The sequence below is a fragment of the Panthera tigris genome, chromosome C1, assembly GCF_018350195.1.
Source record: "Panthera tigris isolate Pti1 chromosome C1, P.tigris_Pti1_mat1.1, whole genome shotgun sequence".
In the NCBI taxonomy this organism is placed as follows: domain Eukaryota; kingdom Metazoa; phylum Chordata; class Mammalia; order Carnivora; family Felidae; genus Panthera; species Panthera tigris.
In genome coordinates, this window is record NC_056667.1 from 110,824,898 (window position 1) to 110,845,841 (window position 20,944).

Genomic DNA, 20,944 nt, shown 5'->3' on the forward strand with positions numbered 1-20,944 from the left:
CAAGAGGAGGGGGGTGGTTGCAGAGGCGTGTGGGGGTTCAGGCTCTCACTGGGGGGCCCGGAGCTCAGGAGAGAGGTCAAGACTGAGGGGCACTGAGGTGGAGACTGGGACCAGGGAAGAGATGAGAGCACTAGGGTATAGGCGGGGGTTGGGGGGGGGATGTGTGTAGAGGAGGCAGGTAGAGGGCCCCGGCAGGGGTGGGGCTGGGGTGGGGGGCTGATCACCAATGTCAGGAGGGAGGAAGAGGTTTCCAGGCGGGACTGCTGAGGAGCTGAGAAATGCTCTCCTGTAAGAAAAGCTCCTGGGGTGCCTGGGTGACTCAGTCGGTTGGGCTTCTGACTTCAGCTCAGGTCATGATCTCAAAGTTCGTGGGTTTGAGCCCCTCTTTGGGCTCTGTGCTGACAGCTCGGAGCCTGGAGCCTGCTTTGGATTCTGTGTCTCCCTCTCTCTCTGCCCCTCCCTCGCTCATGCTCTGTCTCTGTCTCAAAAATAAATAAAAACATTTTAAAAAATTTTAAAGAGAAGCTCCTTCTTCAGCAGCCACTTACGGTCTGTGAGGCTGGACAGGGGAAGGCAGTCAAGACAACCTACCTGGCCGGGGCTCCCAGGAGGGGCTGCCGTGGGCCTGGTGGACACGGCAGGCTGCCACCAGTGGCATCCCAGGCCCCGCTCTGGCTGCGGAAGAGCAAATCGCTGAGGAAAGGTGCTTCTCAGTGTAATTAAAAAGGATAATTAACAAGCAAGGAATGCCTTCCTGACAGCCCCTGATTACAGATGAGGACCCCGGCTGAGGCAGGAGATGGGGAGACGATCCTCTCTCCCAGTCAGCCAAGGTCACCGCAAAGAGGGACATCGAGTCTTGCTAAAGGAAAGGCTTTGTTGGAGTCCCAGGGCGGACCATCCCTGGCCCCACAGCCTGTCAACCCCCAGTGTTCATCTCACGTCTCCGAGGTAGCTTGCTCTGTGTGAACTGCAGATGGCCACCAGGAAGGAGGCACAGCTCCCTTCCCAGGGAGATGAGAAGCTGAGGGTAGGCCAGGGCTCATACACAGAACCACCCAGAACTAAGGAAATAGGGATTCTTTCCTCTGGAAGCCTCGTGCAACACTGCCATTCTTACTTTGGCAGTTCTGGAGGGTGGGTAGTTTCTATAGGGTGGAGTCACAAATGGCCTGGAACTTCTCTATGGTCATCCTCATTAGGAGCCAGCAACTCCAAATCTATGGCTTCAGATGAGTGTGCTCACTCAAGCTTTGGGTAGGTGCATCTATTGCCCATCTTCTCTGGATGTGCATGGGCACCTGTGTATGTGCCTCTAAGCCAGGCTTGTCAAACCTGGGGTACCCCCTAGACATCTCCTGCATCCCACATCCCCCTGGGGCAGACACTGCTGGGTACTCAGCCAATACTCAACTGTTTCTCTTCTCTAACCAAACAGATTTGTTTTCAGGTTACTGAAGAACTCCACTAAGGTCACTGGGCCTTCCTTGCAGCTATAGGTGGGGGCCTTATGATACAGTCCTGGCCAATAAGATAAAGAAGGACATCCCTTCCCAAATAAAAAGCCAAAACTTCCTCAAGACAAAGGTCCTTGCTTCCTTCCCTGCCTAGAATGAAGGCTGGAGGTATAGCAGCCATCTTGTGACCCAGAGGCCACATGCCTGAGGACAAAGAACCACTCGCTGAGGATTTCCAGGTAGAGGGATGGCATCCCAGGGCTGTGCTCATTCCAACCCACCTTCCATCTTCCGACTTTGAGTGTGAAACAAACAAGCCCCTCACATTTGTGGGGGGTTTTTGTTACTTGAAGTGTTCCTGACAGTGCCATGCTCCTGTGTCTGTCACCGGGTCCTCTGACTGGTCTCTTAAAGAGTTTTGAAACCAGTTTCTCTCTGTCCATCTCCCCTTCCTCCTGGTCGAGGCTTGTCACCTCTTCCTGCACTAATGTGACACTGTTCTGGTGGTCTCACTGCCACCTCAGCCTCTCCCTCTGGCCCATCCCAGGAGCACACCATGGCTGCCGGGACAATTTTTCAGAGACTCATTCCTGACCACATGGCTCTGTGTTTTCCCACACAAGTCCAGGTCCCTCACCCAGACCCTTCAGGATCTGGCCCCTGACCATCTCTCCACTCTGTCTTCCACTATTCCCTGCCTTGACATGGCTGAGCCACATGGCCTCTTCCCACCGTCCCAATTTTGGCTGCCATGCTGTGGCCCAGTGCCCTCGGAGACAGGCTTTCTCCTCTCCTTCTGAAACCCACTCCCCTTTAGACCTGGGTGTCCAGCCCCGGAGGTCAGCCATTTCCTCCGGGATCACCCTCATGAGTCTGTCTGTCCCGGCATTTGTCATGCTGCATGTAGTGGGCTGAGCTTAGCTGCTGCTCCCTCCCCCTACCTGCAGGAGCCCTCTGTGGCCCTTGGCTCCAGGTGCTCAGAGTGTGGTGCTCCACCATGCTCTCTGCTTGGACCCTGCCCCATGGCCACCAGAGTATTGCAGAAGCCACAGGGCATCATCTACTAAAAATGAGAACAGGTGAGTGCCAATCCCATCACCCCAATCCAGTGACCTATTTCATTTTTGCCTGTTTTGGAGTGTAGTTTTTATTTAAAAAATTTTTAATCGTTAGTTTTTTTTTTAAGTTTATTTATTTATTTAGAGAGAGAACAAGCAAGGAAGGGGCCCAGAGAGAGGGGGGCAGAGGATCTGAAGCAGGCTCTGTGCTGACAGGCTGACGTGGGACTCAAACTCATGAACCATGGAACCATGAGATCATGACTTGGGCTGAAGTCTGATGTTTAACTGCCTGAGCCACCCAGGTGCCCTGGAGTGGGGTTTTTAAATACTTGAGGGCAGACTGGTGCTTCTCCTGGCTGCCTTTCACCTGGTTCATTTGACCCAATGATAGTCTTATCAGCCCTCTGTGGGCTCTGAGTCTGCCACAGCCGACTTCTGGCTCAGCCTGTGTCCTAATGTGGGTGAAGCCCGGCACCCAGGATGGACAAGGAAACCCGTCCTGACTCTGCTCAGAGCCCTCTGTGGGACCTCCAGCAGTTTGGTTAGAGGCCTTGAACCCAGGTTCTCCGTATGTAAGGAGGTTGATGACAAGATCAGGTGTAACAAAATCGCTGAACTCCACAGAGCCACCCCCTGCAGAGCCCTGAGGCACACCACTACAGACTCACACTTGCTCAGATATTCTCTTTTGAAATGTTGGTTTCCCCACTTTGACACCCGTCCCCCTGCCCCACTGTCCTGTGAGCCGTGAATCTTTCTCTTTTTTGCTCAAAAAGTTTTCCGAGAGACCACAGGCAAGATGAGTGTCGGTAATTTCTTGAGCCATCAATTCATGCAAATGAATATGATCTTCCAAAATAGTATGCTGTGTGTATGTGTCCTTTTTTGAACAAAAGACTGCAGTTGCTCAGCACATTCTAGAATTTCCTCTCTGGGAAGCATCTTCAGGCTAGCGGCAACACTGTTTGGATGCATTCCATGCTGACAGATTATCACCTTCTGACGGGGAATTCGTTTTTTTGTGTCATAGGAAGAAAACAATTTCTATTAGAAAAGTTGCCTAGAGTTTGAAGCTGAAATGGATTGGGCTAGCAAGAAACAAAAAAATTCCTCTAACAGAGTCAAAAGGTCATTTGTTGGGGGGGGGGGGGAAGCTTAAGATCGTATTTAGTTCTGAAACATGATTCCTCTACACTCTCCCACATGGCCTGAGTAGCAGAAGCCAAAAGGTGAGTTGTTCTTCATGATAAAGTGATTTTACTTGTGCCTGTGGGAGATGAGGGAGGTGAGGACCCCGCAAGGGGAAGGGTGGAGGGAAAGGAAGAGTCTGGAAGAAGACAGGAGCCTGAGGAAGTGGCAGTGAGCCAGGCCTGAGGAAGGACCAAGGGCAAGAAATATCTTCGGTGACAAACACCTGGTGTTCGTGAGACAGTGGAGACTTCTTAACATTCAATTTAACTTGCTTCTAATTCTGTGCTGGGTTGAAAACCCCACCTTTTGATCCTACACCTTTAGTGTGTCAATGTTGCTTTGAGGAAACCAAGGAACAGGACCCAGTTGCATGCAGAAGCTGACCCAGGGCAGAGAGGGGAGCTGCCGGGGACGGAGGTCGTGCTGGGAGCAGAGTGGGGACAGAGCAGTGCTTGGGAAAAAAGCCACATCCCCCCAGCCCTCTGCCTTGAGGAGGAAGCCCTAGGAGATGGTGGGGCAGGAACTGAAATTTTCAAAATACAAAGGGAAAGGACAGTGAGCTGTTTGACTCAGGAACACAGGGAAGGGTGATTCCAGAGGGAACAAGGGCTCAAGGCACTAAAAAGGCTGACGTGTGGGTTATATCCAGGCCCCTGCAAGCAGGCGTGAGGGTGCTTGAGAACTGGGTTCTGGCACTGGAGGCATATAGGCTTGATGGTGTGACCCCACCTTGGGTCTCTGTTTCCTATCAAATAGTGGTGACAACACTTAGTTCACATAGAGGTAGTGGGAATTAAGAAGCTTTGCAGGGGTGCCTGGGTGGCTCAGTCGGTTGAGCGTCTGACTCTTGATTTCGACTCAGGACATGATCTCGCAGTTCATGAGTTCTAGCCCCGCATTGGACTCTGTGCTGGTGGCATGGAGCCTGCTTGGAATTCTTTCTGTCTCTCTGCCCCTCCCCAGCTCATGTTCTCTCTCTCTTTCTCAAAATAAATAAACTTAGAATAAAGAAGCATTACAGAATAATTTTAAAAAGTAAAACCATGCATTTATATATACACGTCTTAAGCAAATAGAAACACAACACATTTTATTTAACTAATGAGGAGCCAGTGACCTGCTACAGGCAGTTTACATGAGAACTGGATTTACAGAGATTTATAGTTTCTCCCGCACAACTGCATTATGTGCATCTCAGTCAGCCTGTATTAACAAACTCTATCTCTACAGAGCTGCAAAACAGCCCAGCCCCAGACACTCAACGCTGTGCGCCCCATAGAGTCAGACAACCCCAAGGCCCACTAGGTCATGCCCAGATTTCCAGTGAAGAGACACACAGTAATTCTTTTGCCTATTTAAAGTGTTTCATATTTTTAAAAAAGTCTTCCTCCTTCTCCCCCAGGGTCATAATAATCTCAGAAAATTATTCTTGATCCTAAAACAATGGGTCTCATCAGGCTTGGCCTGATTATTTACACAGGTGCAGTAAAAATGTTCATTAAGTTACAGGCCTCCTTGACTGGGCTTTCAAATCCAGGGAGCTGTACAACATTGTGCGACGGCAAAGGCCCTGGAATTCCTGTGTGTCTAGAAGTTTCATTCTCAGCCTTGATATCTAGAAGCTTCTATTATTTCCCAGGAAATGGAGCCCAAGGAACCGTTGACATCACATAATTGGATGATTTCCTCTCTGTTCAAAGTTCCCGAGACTGGGGAATGCTCTTGGCCTGCAGGAAACCACCTTATTTCCCACCTGTGAGGCTGGCCCTGCCACGCTCTCCCGGGAGGGCCTTGTGGCATTGATTCTGTACGTAAAATGGCTCATTGTACCTGGATAAATGAGAGTTATCCCCAGGTATGGCATCCCAAATGCACAATCCAATTATACTTTGGTAAAAAGGAGGACAGTTTCTCATTGAACGTATGACATTAACTACACTTCCATGAAAAGTTGAAAGAATGAAGTAAGAGCTTCTGAATTCTGAGGGGAAGGGGGCTGTCAGTGGGAATCAGAGGAAAATGTTTCTTTTCATGCTCAGCTGTGAGCTGTTTTAACAGCTAAACACAGTGTCCGTTTTCCATGGGAGGTGCTTCTACTCAGTAAGCAGGTCATGAGACCTGTACAAGATGTCTAGTGAGCACCACTGGCACTGACCAACAATGGCAGGGGCCTAAATGTCCACCAACAGGAAATGGATAAAGTATAGTCATGCGAGGGGGAAATGAATGAGCAGGAGTGTATATATCAACATGGACACATCTCAAAAATCAGTGTTCATCACCTTTTCCCCAAAAGAGAAAGCTGCAGATGGAGAGGTACAATCTGCTCCCGATTTTATGAAGATTAAAAGCTTGAAAACTGCACTATATATCACTGATGGATATCTATACATAACAAAGTGTTTAAAAATACATGGGGAGAATATATATTCAATTCAGATGAATAGCAGCTTCTGAGGAGGGAGGTACATGGGAGAAAAGGCACCCAGGGACTTTGGCCATTTCTAGGGGAAAAAAATGTTTCTTTTCAATTTACAAAAGCAAAGTCTATTAAATTGTAGGCTAAGAAGGAAGAGAAAGGGCTTCCTGACAGATCTGTAAATGAAGATAACTAAAGCAACATCAACAATGCTCCAAAAAATAATCACAGTAAAATAGCCTCATTCAATAAAAAATAATTCTTGTTTGCTGTTGGCTTTCAGAAAGCTTCTTTTTTTTTCAAATGTTTATTTTTTACTTTTGAGAGAGAGAGAGTGGGAGGGGCCGAGAGAGGGTGGGGATAGAGGACCCAAAGCTGGGGCTCTGAGCCGACAGCAGAGAGCCCAGTGTGGGGGCTCGAACTCACCAACTGTGAGATCACGACTTGAGGCAAGATCATGACCTGAGCTGAAGTTGGACGCTTAACCAGCTGAGCCACCCAGGCACCCTGCTGAAAGCTTCTGCTCTGAACCAAGTCCTAGAACTCCTGATCCATCTGTTCGTGTGGGCTGAAGTTTGTGCAGGCAAGGTCAGCTGAGCAGCCTGTCCCAGAGGTGACTCATCAGGTGTCGGCAGTCGGAGCCACTGGTACAGTCCCTTCATGACGACCTCAGGCTGCCTTCTGTGCTGGACACAGCCTGCGGAGGATAGCAGAGCTCCCAGACAAACAGCAGAGAAACTAAGAGCGACTGGTGGAAAAACTGTGGTTAATTTTGTACAGTAGCCAGTAACACAAAGACAGAAGAGAGTAAAATACTATATTGGAAGTAACTATTTCACAAGAGTTCTGATGAGTGTTTCCCTGACAATAAAAGACATGATGGACAGCAAGGGCACTGGCAAGGCTTCAGGGCCTTCCTGTAAAGCAGGCGACATCTGGAATATTCATACTGATGACGTTTACGGAGACAAACTTAACCTAGGGAAGGCTGAGGGTCTCTTCTGATGTGATAACCCTTCCAATGCAGCTCTGATACGGGAATATGGAACCCATTAAACAAACATAATTACTTAGCATCTCTTGTCCTCATCTCATAAGATGAAGGAACAAATCTTTGTGAGTTTCCAGGGGATTTCTGGGACGTTTCAAAGAACGTTTTCACTGAAGATATCTGAAAGTTTTGTTTTACTGTTTCTGTATTTAGGATTTGGTCTTAAGAAGGAGGAACCAAAAGAGTTGTCAGGGAATATTTGGGTGCTTGATTAAAAGAGTACCATGGGCACCCAGAAAGAATCCTTGCTCATCTGTTTAGTATTAATAGAAAACTGTGGGGTGCCAGAGTCGTTCAATATTTACAAATCAATCAATGTGATACATTACATTAATAAAATAAAGGATAAGAACCGTATGATTCTCTCAGTAGATGCAGAAAAATCATTTGACCAAGTACAACATCCATTCATGATAAAAGCCCTCAACAGGGTAGGTCAAGAGGGAACATACCTCCACATAATGAAACCCATATATGACAAACACACTGAAAACAGCATTCTCAATGGGGAAAAACTGAGAGCTTTTCCCTGAAGGTCAGGAACAAGACGAGGATGTTCATTCTTACCACTTATATTTCACATAGTACTGGAAGGCTTAGCCACAGTAATCAGACAACAAAAAGAAAAAAAAAGGCATCCAAATTGGTAAGGTAGAAGTGAAACTTTCACTATTGCAGATTACACGTTACTGTCTGTAGGAAACCTGAAAGAATCCACTGAAAAACTGCCCGAACTGATAAATTCAGTAAAGTTGCAGGATACAAAATCAATGTAGAGAAATCTGTTCTATACAGTAATAATGAAGTAACAGAAAGAGAAATTAAGAAAACAATACCATTTACAAATTCACCAAAAATAATAAGATACCTAGGAATAAACCTAATCAAAGAGTAAAAGACTTATACTCTGAAAACTATAAAACACTGATGAAAGAAACTGAAGATGACACAAACAAATGGAAAGACATTCCATTCTCATGGACTAGAAGAACAAAGATTGTTAAAATGTCAACACTACCCAAAGCAATCTACACATTCAACGCAATCCCTATCAAAACACAAACAGCATTTTTCACAGAGCTAGATAAAACCATCCTAAAATTTGTATGCAACCACCAAAGACAAAGCAATATACATATATATTTTTAGGAAGACTCCACACTCAGCACAGAATCCAATGAGGGACTTGAAGTCACAACCTGAGATCAACATCTGAGCTGAGATCAAGAGTCCGATCCTTAACTGACTGAGCCACCCAGGTGCCCTGCCAAGGCAAAGCGGTAGGCAAAAAGAAAAAGCAAAGCAAAGCCAGAGGCATCAAAATTCTGGACTTCAAGTTATGTTACAAAGCTGTAGTCATCAAAACAGTATGGTACTGGCACAAGAATAGACACATAGATCCATAAAACAGAATAGAAAACCCAGAAACAAACCCACATTTATATGGCCAATTAATCTTTGACAAAGCAGTAAAGAATATCCAATGGGAAAAAGACAGTCTTTTCAAAAAACGTGTTGGGAAAACTGGACAGCAACATGCAAAAGAATAAAACTGGACCGTTTTCTTACACCATCCACAAAAGTAAACTCAAAATGGATGAAAGACCTAAATGTCAGACCTGAAACCGTAAAAGTCCTAGAGGAGGACATAGGCAGTAACCTCTTTAACATCAGCCACAGCAACTTCTTTTCTAGGTATGTTCCTGAGACAAGAGAAATAAAACCAAAAATTAACTATTGGGATTGCATCAAAATAGAAAGCTTCTGCACAGTGAAGGAAACAATCAACAAAACTAAAAGGCAACCTATGGAATGGGAAGAGATATTTACAAATGACATATCTGATAAAGGGTTAGTATTCCGAATATATAAAGAACTTATAAAACTCAACACCCCAAACCCAAATAATCCAGTTAAAAATGGGCAGAAGACATGAGCAGACATTTATCCAAAGAAGGTATGCAGATGGCCAACAGACACATGAGAAGATGCTCAACATCACTCATCATCAGGGAAATGCAAATCAAAACAATGAGATACCACCTCACACCTGTCAGAGTGGCCAAAATCAACAACACAAGAAACGAGTGTTGGCAAGGATGTGGAGAAAAAGGAGCCCTTGTGCACTGTTGATGGGAAAGCAAACTGGTGCAGCCGCTCTGGAAGTAAGTATAAAGGCTCCTCAAAAAGTTAAAAATAGAACTACTCTACAATCTAGCAATTGTACTACTGGATATTTACCCAAAGAATGCAAGAGCACTAATTCAAAGGGATACACATGCCCCAAAGTTATAGCAGCATTACTGACAATAGCAAAATTATGGAAACAGCCCAAGTGTCCACTGACTGATGAATGGATAAAGAAGATGTGGTATACATGTATATATGGTATATACATACATACATATATATATAGATATATATACATACATATATATATATATATATATATATATATATACACATACAATGGAATATTATTCAGGCATAAAAAAGAATGAAGTCTTGTCATTTGCAACAAAATGGATGGATGGAGCTAGAGAGAATAATACTAAGTGAAATAAGTCAGTCAGGAAAAGACAAATACCATATGATTTCACTTATATGCAGAGTTTAAGAAAACAAATGAACAAAGGGGAAAAAAAGAGAGAGGGAAACCAAGAAACAGACTCTTTTTAATGTTTACTTTTATTTTTGAGAGAGAGAGAGAGTGTGAGTGGGGGTACAGGTAGAGAGAGAGGGAGACACAGAATCTGAAGTAGGCTCTTGGCTCTGAGCTGTCAGCACAGAGCTGGATGTGGGGCTTGAACCCACAAGCTGTGAGATCATAAACTGAGATGAAGTCAAGCACTTAACTGACTGAGCCGCCCAGGCACCCCAGAAACAGACTCTTAACTACAGTGAACAAACTGATGGTTATCAGAGGGGAGGTGAGTGGGGGGGGGGGATGGGTGAAATAGGTGATGGGGATTTAGGAGTGCACTTGCTGTGATGAGCACAGAGTGATGTATGGTAGTGTTGAATCACTATATTATACACCTGCAGCTAATATTACACTGTATGTCAACTAACTGAAATTTAAATAAAAACAGAAAGAAAGAAAGAAAGAAAGAAAGAAAGAAAGAAAGAAAGAAAGGAATGTATTGTAAAGTGAACATACAACTAGGTGATGTCATTTTGAAGACCTACATCTATTTCACAAGTGAGGTTTTGTATGTATTTCGTTTTTTAATAACCAGGGACATAATAAAGTCAACATAAAGCACATCTGTTTTTATGGTAGCACTCAAGCTATCTGCTATTTGGGCAGATTACACACAGGTAAAAAATCACCTTCTGCATTGTAGACAAAGGCGCTTACCAATAAACCAAGGCAGCAAACCCATCAACAGTGGCTGAGTTTTGCCAAATTTTTAAACGTACTTCATTGTTTTATTTCAGACTCATGTGCTATAAACAAAGGCAAACACAATGTACTTTTTCACTTTTGTCCTTCACTGCTCTCTTCCACATTCCTGAATGAAATCACTCTCTACGGCCTCACAAAACAAAAGCTCATACACAATTGTACTTCTTTGTTGGTATTGCTTGTGTATAGCATCAACCATCCACACTAATGATGACTTTTATCCAAAGTAACCAACTTCAGTTTTACGGAAAAAAACCTGGAGGTGGGGGAAAATTGAGAACTACCTCTGGCCAGTCTGTGAGCAGATGTGCAGCGTGCGCGAACACACATGCACATATTTCTGCAGCCGCGTGCATCCATTTTACTTCTTTTTTTTTTTTTTAATTTTTTAACGTCTATTCTTTTTGATAGACAGAGAGACAGAGTTTGAGCCGGGAAGGGGCAGAGAAAGAGGGAGACAGAGAATTCGAAGGAGGCTTCAGGCTCTGAGCTGTCAGCTCAGAGCCCGATGTGGGGCTCGAACTCACGAATTGCGAGATCATGACCTTAGCCGAAGTCAGATGCTTAACTGACTGAGCCACTCAGGTGCCCCCATATTACTTCTTAAAGTGGGAAACATGAATACATTTATCAATGTAACTGAATATATAGTCTTTGTGTAGCATATGAAAATAAGAAGCAAAATAATATAAACAAAATTATGCTTAATAATTATGTTTTAGTATCGTATCTTAGAAATTACCTAGGTAGCTAATGATCATCCATTAATTAGCTCCATTCAATATCAGTTTAGGGTTTTAAGTTATCTGAAGATATTGGAAATTTACTTAATCAGATATACCAGAAAATATATGATAAATTTGTGTAAAGAATGATTCCATTTAGAGGATCATCAATTTACGGTTTTCATCATTGTATAGTGTAAAAGAAGGCCAACTTTTTGATCATTCACCAGTAAATATTTAGGAAGTTCAGATGAACTATTCTCTTCATGATAAAGCAATGGAAAGCAAACAGGTACTTGCATTATACTTAACAATAATAAATCGAAGAAAAGACATGCCTTTTCCTTTAAAACCAAAGTTGTTAAGCTAATGTGATTTACTTTATGTGAATATGGATTTACAAAACATTTCTAAGTTAGCAATTTCTTTATGAAGGATATTTTTCAAAGATTAACACTCAAAAGTATTGTTAAGTCAGGAATATTAAGATTTAATAAGTGCTTACTTCTTTCCTATAAATGAATCAGAATAGGGCTCCTTTGACTTAAGAAACATAAGAACCTAATGTATTTTACACTCATACACCACGAGATTAAGGCCTTTTTCACAGTAGGCTCCTAGACACATGGATGGACAGACTCATCAAGAGATTTTGGCTTTTGTTCCATAGTTTCAGCCACAGGCCAAAAATGAACACAAAATTTGACCAATCCTAGATCTCAAAGAGATATTCTTCTCAGGGGGCATGAAATTCTTAATGGACTTGAGCCCCAAACAGACAAACAAAGACTAACAAGCTGGATTTTCTGTTGTTTCTCACCCAAAAGTGGCTAGATCACTATCATCTGTCTACAGCGATCATCAAATGGTCAGACTGAAAACCAAATTTCCAACCACTATTGCCAAGAATGGAGACTACATTAGCTGTCATGCAAGAACCAGAAGAAAAACACAAACACAAATTCAGTAAAGATTAGAAAAACAGAACCAGAGAAACAGAGGGTGAGCAAAAGCAAAGTTCTGTTGCTGGTTAGGACTCACTCTGGGGGCCTAGAAGGGCTAGGTCTGAGCTCAGCAACCCAGGAAGTGCCCTCTCCGGCAGCTCATTTACCCGGGTCTGGCCAGTGAGTCTACTGGGTATCTCATGGGACCTTGGAAACTACTAAAGAATCATTTTCAAAGAGGTTTAATTTTAATTATGACTCTCATACAAATGTAAATACTTTGAAGAGTGTATTTAACTACTAGTGAACAAGGGGGCCAGTTCAGATGACAATTGGGCTTACTGAGATTGTATTCTCCACTGGATACAATCCATTTGCATTGCTAAGGACAAAAAAAAATCTTTATCACCACCAGCCTTCTGAAAATTTCTCTCTCTCCAGGCTTGCCAAATAGCCCGACTAAAAACAACCAAAGGCCCACGTCCTCATAAAATCAGATAGTTCCTGGAAGGTCTGCTAGCCAGAATTCTGCTGAAAGGATACCCTGTAATCTTTTTACCCAAGTTCACCTGTCACAGAGGATAGCCCAGGTAAATGGCAACCGCTTGGTCAAGTCCAGTGACTAGCAGTCATCAGGTGGTCAACAATTTTTTCAGGCAGGAAGGAACCATAGCTCCAGGGCATTGTCCAGACCTGGCTCGTGCCCTGACTTCTCTGAGTCGACTTCTGTTTTCCTGGGAAAGAGAAGAACTCCTGAGGGTAGGGTCAAATAGGGGAGAGAAAGAGAACTCCTGAGGGTAGGGTCAAATAGGGAGACACCTGCTAAGGACGTGGGTTTGCTGGCTTCCTGTGGGAACATAGAGTTGTTTCCCTATTCCCCCAGTTTCTCTGGAAAGTTGCACATTCTTCACAAACAAACATTTATTTTGAATGCACTGGAATTTACACAGAAGTGAACAGTATAATAGTTAAAAAATAAATACAACATTTTTCTTATTACAGAAGTGACTTAAAAAGTTTTTAACAACCAAAATGGTACAGACAGTGACAATTAAGTCCCCATACTGACCAATGAGAATGGATGTGGGCTGCAGACGCACTAATTCATTTTGGTCATCTGGTTCCTTCCTGGAAATTTCAGCTTGCTCATCCCAGAAAAATTGGAAAATGCTTTAAAGGAATACAGCCTCAATTAATATTTTGTGCCTATATTTTGAGGTTTTCTATTTATCTGTGTTTCACTACATCTCTACTTTCAAATATGGATTAACACTATCTGCTATTTTGCAATTAAAATGAAATATGGAGAAAATTGGCTATATCTGAAACACGCTTTGTAAGTCTGATAACTGTCTCTAGGCCATGTGGATATACTGTTGACCAATATCTTCTGCTGAATTCTTACGCTATTTCTAATGTTAGTATTACAGACTTCACATGCATAACTTGTTCTCTGTTTACATCCTTATTTATTTCCTCAGGATACATTTCCCCAAATGGAATTTCTGGGTCAAAGGTCATGCATTAAAAAAAAAAAAAACACTCTTTATTTTAGCAGTTATAGATTTACAGAGAAGTTGTAAAGATAGTATAGATTTCCTATCTAACCTGCACCCAGTTTCCCCTTATTAACATCTTGCTTGAGTGTGATGTATTTGTTATGATGCACGAGCCCATTATTATTAACTGATATTCATACTTTATTCACATTTCCTCAATTTTTCCCTAATGTCCCTTTTCTGTTCCAGAATCCCATGTAGGATCCCACATTATATTTGTCATGTCTCCTTAGCCTCCTCTTGGCTGTGACAGGTACTCAGGTTTTCCTTGGTTTTGAGGACCATGACAGTGTTGAAGTGTTCAAGTATTTTGTAGAATGTCCCTCAGTTGGGATATGTCTGATGTTTTCCTCATGATTAGATTGGGGTTATGTGTTTTGGGGTTGAAGACCACAGAGGTAAGGTGCCATTTTCATTATGCTGTATCAGGGGCACATATTATTGATATACCTTCACTGTAGGGATTGACCTTGATCACTTGGCTGAGGTAAGGTGGTGTTTGTTAGGTTTCTCCACTGTAAAGTTGCTCTCTTTTCCCCCTTCTTTTCATGTCCCTGGAAGTCATTATGCACAATCTACACTTAAGAGATGAGAAATTATGCTCTACTTCCTTGAGGGAGGAGTGTTATACAAATTATTTGGAATGCATGGGTGATTTGCCTGTTCTCCTCATTTATTTAATTACTTATTCATTCAATTGTTCATTTATATCAGAATGGACTCATGGCTATTGATTTTATACTCTGGGTTATTATCCAATGCTACTTTATTTTGTCTGCTCAAATGGTTCCAGTTTTGGTCATTTGGAGCTCTTTCAATTGACTCCTGGGTCCCTTTGACATAACCCCATTATTGTGTGTTCTTTTGTTTTTTCCTTCATTACTTTCTGGCACTACAAGATGCTCCAGGCTCATCTTGAATTTTTCCCTTCCCAGTCCAAGAAGCAGCCATTTCTCCAAGATGCCCAGGGCACTCGTTTTTAAGGGTCTTTAATACAAGTTGCTAAATTACCTGCCAGAAAGTTTACACAATTTATAATCTAGCCATCAGTATATGTGTGTCTATTGCTCATCACACTGCAATGATTTAAAAAAAATACTTAAAAACAGGGGTGTCTAGGTGACTCAGTCGGTTGGGTGGCTGACTTTGGTTCAGGTCATGATCTCACAGCTCATGAGTTCGATCCCCACATTGGGCTCTGTGCTGACAGCTCAGAGCCTAGACCCTGCTTCAGATTTTGTGTCTCCCTCTCTCTCTCTGCCCCCCACCCCCGCAGCTCACATTCTGTCTTTCTCTCTCTCTCTCAAAAATAAACATTAAAATTTTTAAAAAATATTTAAAAATACTTTTAATCACTTTTAATTTGATTCCTTTGGTAATTAGTGACTTTCTTTAATTTTTGTAAGTTTACTAGCCATTTGTAATTAGGTAAGTTACCTTTTCATTGTCCTCAACCTATCCTTTTGTTAGAGTGCTCACTTTTATCTTACCATGTTATAAGAACTGTTTACCTAGAATGTATATTAAGCTTTTGACTATCATATAAATTGCAAATATTTGCCCTGGTTTCTTATCCGCCTTTTGAATTTATTGACCGTCTTTAACTTACACAAACCATAGATGCTTACTTGGAAATTTTAAACATATACAAAAGTTAAAGAGGATGTAATGAAGTGTTCTTATGTATCCATTCCTCAATTTCAATAACTGTCAGTATTTTACCATCTCTATTTGAGCTACAACTTCTCTCACATTATTTTTTCAAAGCTGGAGTCCTTTAAAGCAAATCCCAGACAGCATGTAATTTTACCTATAAATACTACACTACACTATGCATCTGGGACTAACAGGAACATTTAAAAAACACAAACATCGTGTATTATCTCACCCACCAAATTAAATAAACCATAGTTCCTTAATATCATGCAGTACATAGTTCATGGTCAAATTACCCAAAATTGTCTCTTAAAGTTTATTTGTCTGGATCAGGATGCAAAGAAGACTGGCACATCGTTTTGGGATATATCTTAAATATCCTTTGTTCTTTTCACTTATTATTATTATTTTATCATTATTATTACTATTACTATTACTATTACTATTACTATTACTATTACTATGGAAAATGCCATTGGTTGCTCACAGAAGCTAGCTCATCGGATTTCTAGAATGTCCTGTACCCTAAATTTGGCTGTTGCACAGAGGGCCTCTTTAACTTCTTCCTCTGTCTCCTATATTTCTTATAAAGTGGTGGTTGGATCCCAGCGATTTGATTAGATTCAGGTTTCCTTTTTAAGGCAAAAACCCTTCATAGATGGTGCAGTGGCTTCCTATTGCAGCCCACTGTGGTGGTGTTGGGGAGAGACTCATCATATCTCTTGGACTTTTAATGACGATAAGATTGATCATAGGTTCAGGTTGGGTCAACCTGTTTCCTCTGTTATAAAGCTCTCCAGCAAAATTTCACCTAATAGATTCTTTGGTTCCTCTGAAATATAGTTTATAAGGGAAAGGTGGAATGAATGCTTGATTTTGTCCCTTTATCAATTTATCAATTCTCAGAGTAATGAGTTGATGTCTTAACAAATTCCCATTATGACTGAAGATTTTAAAAAAACTGTTTAATGAATTCATGAACTTTTATATACTTGTCATGTTTCATTTCATTTCAATCATTCAATTTTTCTGGCTCAAATGGTCCCATCTTCAGCCAGTGTAGACTTTTCAAATTGAATCCTGTATCTTCCCCCCTCCACCACCCTGCTTTTTTTCAGATTATAACATCTTATGTCGAAACATTCAAAAGACCTAAATGAATGAAGAGATAAACCATGTTCATGGATTGGAAGACTCAGTAGTGTTAAATGTGTCATTTTCTTCAAATACATTTACAGATTTAATGCAATTTTAATTAAAATTCCAATAAGCTTCTTTGGAGAATTGGTCAAATTAATTAAAAAATATATATAGAAATACAATGGCCAAAGACACTATTTAAAAAGAACAGGGTAGAAGGACTTCAGCTATCCGATACCAAGACCTAATCTAATTAGTAATATAATAGTAATTAGCTATAGTAATTGAGGCAGCATGTTATTGGTGCAAAGAGAGACATATAGGCCATTGATCTAAAATATAGGCTTTAGGTACAGACCTATACACTAATAGACCTTTGATTTATGATAATATAAATTACAAGCTTTTTAATACAGTGACAAATGGAAATCCACGAGGAAAAAATAAAATAAAATGGAGTCTCTATCTTGCACAATACACAATCTCTTCTAGATGCAGGGTAAAACTATAAAAATTTTAGAAACTCAAGTAGAATATCTTCATGACCTTGAGATTGTGAAAGATTTCTTAAATAAGAAAGAAGCATTAATGCTAGAAGGGAAAAATAAGATAAACTGTGCTATTTTCAACATAGTAGGTGGAAAGCTTCATACTGCTGGCATCTGTAAATTCTGGTTCTAGTTTGTGACTGGGTAAGTTGACACATTGCAAGTCTGCTTTTAGAAACATTTATGTTATTTTGACAATGTATTTTATATCTGCATAATCTATAATTAAAAATTTATTTCTATTTTCTCTTAAAATATTTTCATATTTTAGGTGATTCTATTTTGTATCATTTTATTGACTTCATAGCTAGACCTCCCTCTCTATCTTAGACTGGATGTCATTTTAAAATTTGTATTAACTGTATTATTTTATTTTTTATTGGTCTGCCGCTGTTGAAAATAAAAACAAGAAACAGCAACTGATCTATCACCACAGACCATTTGAAAGCACTGAAATAGGTAACACGAAAATCAAGAAATCAAGAAATTCCACTAACGGGAAAGGACTTGTAGATGGAAAAAATGGTTACAACAAATCAGGTGCGAAGAGGCTATAGGAATCAATTCAAATAAATCAACAAAGGTGGGCAGAAAACCGTAAACACTTTACGTGAGGATTTCTCATGCCACATCGACACGTGAGAACCGGTCAGCCTCTCGGTCTTCGGGGACATGAACGCTAAAATCACCAGGAGGGCCCGGTCAGCAGATCAGCAAACGCTGAAAAGTCCCACAACCCTAGAGGAGCTCGGGTGGGGGTGGAGGCAGGCACCCTCCGAAAACCCCGCGGCGGGGAGAGCACCCCCCCACTCCGGGCATCTAAATGTCCGCACGCTCCCATCGATCGCCCCAGAACGGTAGTCGTGGGCGCCCTCGCGAACGCTCCTGCGAGACCCACATAACCCCACGTGACTAGGTGGGATGCGTCCGGCTGCGCCCATTTAGGCTGCCTAGTGCACACAAGCAAAGCTCCCCTCCCGCAGGTCCAACGGATAAAGGGAGGTGCTTTCACCTGTACAAGAGTGATAACGGGGACGACCAGCAGCCACAGCTTCAACCGCCCCCCCCCTCCCTGCGAGGCTCGCAGGGGGCGCGCACCGGGTACCCTGGGCCTCCCGCGGCAGCTGCAGGGCGGTGCAAGGAGACTCCCCCAGAAATTTAGTAACCCTCCTGCGGGGGAATCCTTCCATCCACCAAGCCAGCTTCCCCGAAGTATCCAGATAACCTGGGGACAAGGAGCCCCCCCCCCCCCCCAGGGGTCTTGGGTTGGAGGAGCCCGCCAGGTCAAGGAATGACAGTGAGTCTGGCATGGGTTACAGGAAGAGGGGTTCTGAGTCCAAGCTGGGGCTGGAGGCAGTGGGTTCTGATGCTGGGAAGATTCCCGAAGGGCTGGCCCTGGAGTGGAAAGGAAGGGGGCGAGGTGGTGGTGGTGGGGGGGGGGTCCCGCAGACACGTAGGACCCTGGGGAATAGGGGTCTGCAGAGGCCGGCACTCAGACAATGTGTGTGCACCCCTGGGTTACAGGCTACTGGCCTGGCTGTCCTGACGGCCTCTGCTTTTAAGAGCATTTGGTCCTGCAGTTCTTGAACGAAACCTGCTCTTGGTGTTCCTGCTGGTTGATCTGGTGCCCAGGATCCCTCCACCCCCACCCTAGCTCCTCCTGGGCTAAGGGAGCTCTCTTTTTCAAAATGTCTCCAGTGCCTGCTGCTTTTCCTTGCCCAGGACCTGGGGTTGATGGGGGCCCCTGAGATACTCAGGTTCTTGTATCCTCATTCTTGTTCTGTTCCTCCCTCAGAGGAGCTGCCCATTAGGGCTGGGTTTAAATCCCTCCATCCCTGCTGGTGCTGGGACCCTCCTCTCATCTCTGCCCTGCAGTCCTCACCCCTCTCTCTGATGAGTCTTGCAACCATGGAGTAATGGACCCCCTCATCACTGAGCAGCAGCTGCTGAGTGTGTGCCCTGTGTTGTCCTATATCATCTTAATGTGGTCCCATCAGTCTTTGGTGGCTCCCTTGCTTTCCAGTGCAAGACGACCCAGTCTCATTTTGTACATTTTTAGCCCTAGACCTGGTATTAGCCCATTTCCCTAGTAAAGGGTATCTAGAGAGCACAGCCTAGCTTTTAGTGTTACTCGTTACTTGATGGTCATTGCTTCTAGGCCTTTCAGTGGACAGAGCCAGGATCCATGTATTTTTAAAGAGAAAAATACCACATGAGTTCAAACTGCTATTTCTGATTCATTTTCAAGATTGCAGGATTTTTACTTAACTTCCTTGATTTTATACTGTTATCATTTTTGTGCTGAAAATTATGGTACCTAATGATGGCAATACAGTCATTTAATAAAAATATCAATACTAATAACATAGCTACTGAATGCAGTTTATGATTTCTTTCCTTTTTTATTGTCCATAGAATATCTCCTCCTTGGGAAGTAGAGTCAAAGCACTGTGTTTTAAAGCCACTTCAAGTAATTGTTTTCTTTATGTGGTTATGCCACATGCTTTATACGCAGTTAAGGCTCCTTCATTTAGGTGTGCTTTCACATTTTAAGGGATTGTTTGTTTTTCTTTTGTGACTAAACTTTAAAAATTTATGTAAGACATTTACAGTCCAAAATAAAAAGCATTTAACAAGTTACATCCACAGAAGTCTGGTTTTTATAGCGATCACTCTTTCTTTTTTCTTTCAATAACCATTTAAAAATATTGGTTTTTGGTTTATCCTTCCATTGTGTCTTATGATACTATAAATAAATGGTCTATCTATGTGTCTCTCTATCCAGTTTCCCCCTTTTGTTACATAAAAGGTATTGTATTATAACCGTTACCCTCTCGCTTACTACCTTCACCTTATTTCTTCTCCATATTGGCACATAGATTTCTCATTGCTAATTCTAGGGGGCTCAGTCCTCCATTGTGTGGCTGAAACAGTTTATTCAGCCAGATCCCTGCACTGGTTTAAGACTTACAGTGATTTATCCCTTATAATTTCTACCTTTCAAGCTGTTTTAATAATTTTTTTGAAGTGAAGAATTCAAATAAAAAAAATTCCTCCATGGTTTACCTCAAAGTCTTTTTTTAAAAAATTTTTATTTAAATTCCAGTTAGTTCACATATAGTGTAATATTAGTTTCCGGTGTACAGTATAGTGATTCAACATTTCCATACAACACCCAGTGCTCATCCCAAGTGAGTTCCTTAATCCGAATCACCTATTTCACCCATGCCCCACCCACCTCCCCTCTGATAACCATGGGTTTATTCTCTACAGTCAAGAGTCTGTTTCTTGGTTTGTCTCTCTCTCTTTTTTTCCCCCTACGTTCGTTTGTTTTGTTTGTTTACTATTCTACGATCCAGCAATTATGCTACTAGGTATTGACCCAAAGAATACAAAAATACTAATTCAAAGGGCTACATGTACCCTGATGTTTATAGCACCAAATTATGGAAATAGCCCAAGTGTCCATTGACTAATGAAAGGATAAAGAAGATGTGGTGTGTATGTATATAGTATATATTATATAACATATATAATATATAGTATATTATATCACACATACAATGGAATATTATTCAGCCATAAAAAGAATTAAATCTTGCCATTTGCAACAACATGGATGGAGCTAGAGGGTATTATGCTAAGTGAAATAAGTCAGTCCGAGAAAGACAAACACCATATGACTTCACTGTTATGTGGAATTTAAGAGACAAAACAAATGAGTATCTTAAAATTTTCGATTTTCATTTGTCAGAGTTCCTTAAATGCAATATTTAAAAGACTC